Consider the following 3,111-nt stretch of genomic DNA (forward strand, 5'->3'; position numbering starts at 1 on the left):
TGAAGCACAGGGATCCAAGGACAGCGTTTCTCTGTGATATCAATTCCTGCACCATCTAAGACAGGTCAACAGTAATGGCAGAGGCTATCCTCGTAGCAAAGGGAAAACAATGGCAAAACCACTGATGTTGAACTACCAGCCAAAAGCCAAGAGAGGTATTAAGACAGTAAAGCCAGGAGCTCAGACCTCTTACCAGACAGTTGCTGCTCTCCTGCTCCCCCTGCTGGACACCGAGGTCCTGGGGCGATGCTTCCAAAGTCCACAGGCCCCAGCTGATCAGGCACCTACGTTTGCCTCAAGGGGTGTAGACTAAATGTTAAAGAGAAGCCACACTTGCTAATCATATTTAATTATCATCAATGACAAATTAGAGTAACGGAGTACCCATCAGTGGAAAAAGGTAGGTGCTGCTTTTTAGACAGGCTGGCTCTGACCCCCCATTCTGTCACATTGTAGTTAGGATATTAGGAAAGTTATTCTGAGTGTCCCTGGGCCTCAGTTTCCCCAACTGTAAAGTACAGATGACAATACCCACCCCATATGGTTGATATGAAGATTAAATGAGATAAACAGTGCCTGGCCTATTGCAGGCATCCAATTGTTACTGTCCCTGCCAATTGGCACCTAAGCTCTTGGCACCCCAGTGACTTCATCTACGTAATTCCCATAATACCTGCACAGCCTACTTGTGAGGGTTGGCTGGGGCAGATGAGAGAACAGATGTTTGTTAAAGCACTCTGTAAACCATTAAGCGCTATGCTAATTAAATTCATCAATGACAACAACACCTGCCTGGCACTTAGAAGACACAGAGATGACAATAGTAGTTTTGATCTTTGGGGAAAATTGGAAATTTGTGGATGAAATAAGCATGCATGAGAATAACTGTACTTCAAATAGGAGACTGGCTGGCATATTAGTAATAAAGAAAAAGAATAATGAGAATGTAGAGAATAGAATATTTGATTTGCCTGAGGCGGAGGATAGAGCAAGAATCACAGATGACCTCATGAGTATGTCACACTGGAGCAGGTCATAAAGACAAGTAAGATTTCGGTCAGCAGAGATAAGGAGATGGCCTCCCAGACCCAGGAAGGAGTGAGAGTCATGATGCAGAGGAATGAGCGTTCTGGGGGTATGAAAAACTCAAGCTTGAGCACAGCCTGTGATGAGGTGCCACAGTGGAGAATGGGGTTATGAGGACAGGTTGGGACACCACGGTGTTCTATGGGATTGAACATGACAGCCAAGCAGTGGGAAACCATCTAAGCTTTGTGAGCAGCAGGTCTGAGAAAGTTTACCAAAGACAATGAAGGTTGGCATGAGATGGGGAGAACAGACGCAAATACAGGAAGAAATCATGACTGCCAAAGAAAGATGGGGGCCTCAGGTGAAAGAAGAAAGAAAGAAGGAAGGAAGAAAAGAAGGAAGGAAGGAAGGAAGGAAGGAAAGATGGAAGGAAGGAAGGAAGGAAGGGAGGGAAAGAAGGAGGGAGGGAGGGAGGGAGGGAGGGAGAGAGGGAATGTCCTCCAATATACCATGAGTAAGATTAATATTTTCTCATTATTAATCTTTGGGAATACTTCCTTCTAGTTTTATTTCTATGGTTTTTAAAGAAGCATGTTAAGATTAGAGTACATTTGAAGTTCTGAATTCAGGCTGAAAAAATCAGATTACAAATATAAACATGTTGCATTCTTGTGTTTTGTTTTGCTCATCATAACAAATATTTCTCCCATTGTTGAAAACTGGAGGAGACCACTCAGAATCCATATTGCTGTAACAAGACAAAGAAGCTTATGTGTATTAATTTAGTAGTGTAATGAGGACTTCCAGTTTCCAGTCCAACATTTAAAGAGCTTGGAAGTCATCGTTCTCATCTTCACAAGAAAATGACCTTGTGTAATTCCCTCTTTTTGAGTGTGGAATGGATCCAGTCACTTGCTTCTAATAAATCAAATATGGCAAAAGTGATATACCACTTTTGAAACTAGGTTACAAAAGACTGTAACAGACTTCTGTCTTGCTAAATCTCTTCCTCTCTTTCTGTCTGGCTCTTTTTGCTTGCTTGTTCGGAGGCAAGCAATCTGCCATGCTGTGAATTATCCTGAGGAGAGGCCCACGTGGCTGGGATAGAGTTTAACATCAGCAAAGGAATTTTCTGAATCTGAGGTTCTATGTCTTTCATTAATTCTGGAAAAAAAAATCTCAGCCATTATTAACAAAGGGAACAAACCAGGTACAAGATTCCAGTTGTCCTCTCCCAGTAGAGTTGCACAGACAGTGCTAAATTCTCCCAGCAATGATGTGTGACAATAGACATGAAGTGTTGCCAACTAGAAAAGCTCACCCAAAGATGGGTATCCAGGGCTTTTATGGAGCAGCTACATGACTAACCTTAATGATTTAAGTCTTTAGTTGCCCTCAGAGGTCAAATTGTTAAGGCAGTGGCCTCGGCCCCCAGGCAAAAAAACAACAACAAAAACAGGTGTTCATCTTAAATTGTATTGTTAATATACGATACCTGGAATGGTCCATGGTCTCAGGTATACAAATAAACTCTTATGGTGGGATTTCCCAAGGGCTTGGAGCTTATCAGCAGGTAGTCAAGGTCCAGTCCTAAAGACATTTGGAATGTGTGGTGTTTGGACAACCCAGGCCTGCTGTGTTAACTCTTTACTGTAATCTGCCATCCTGCCTTTACTGACAGGAAGCCATCAAGGAAATAGTTGCTTAGATAGCGAAAAGCTCACCAGATGATACTGGAATTGGGTGCAGCACTCCCTGGTGCTGTGTGCTCCTTCCCTATGCAGACAATGTGCACTCAGTAGAAAATGTGCTAGAATATGGCCATTTAAGCAGGAAGGGCATCAGTGTTCTAGCAACGTGGCTAAAGAGTCCATCAGTGAGAAGATCTAGCAGGAGCTTCAAGACCAGGTAAGGTGTCAGGTAGAGTGTGAGTTTACTGCCCTGGAGTGGCAGTATGATGCAGAGAAATAAATTGTAGGCTTAGCCCATCAGACTCACAGCAGATCTCTCAGCAGAAACCCTACAAGCCAGAAGAGAATGGGGGCCAATATTCAACATCCTTAAAGAAAAGAACTTTCAACC

This window comes from Cebus imitator, unplaced genomic scaffold, assembly GCF_001604975.1.
Source record: "Cebus imitator isolate Cc_AM_T3 unplaced genomic scaffold, Cebus_imitator-1.0 Scaffold45, whole genome shotgun sequence".
Classification (NCBI taxonomy): Eukaryota; Metazoa; Chordata; class Mammalia; order Primates; family Cebidae; genus Cebus; species Cebus imitator.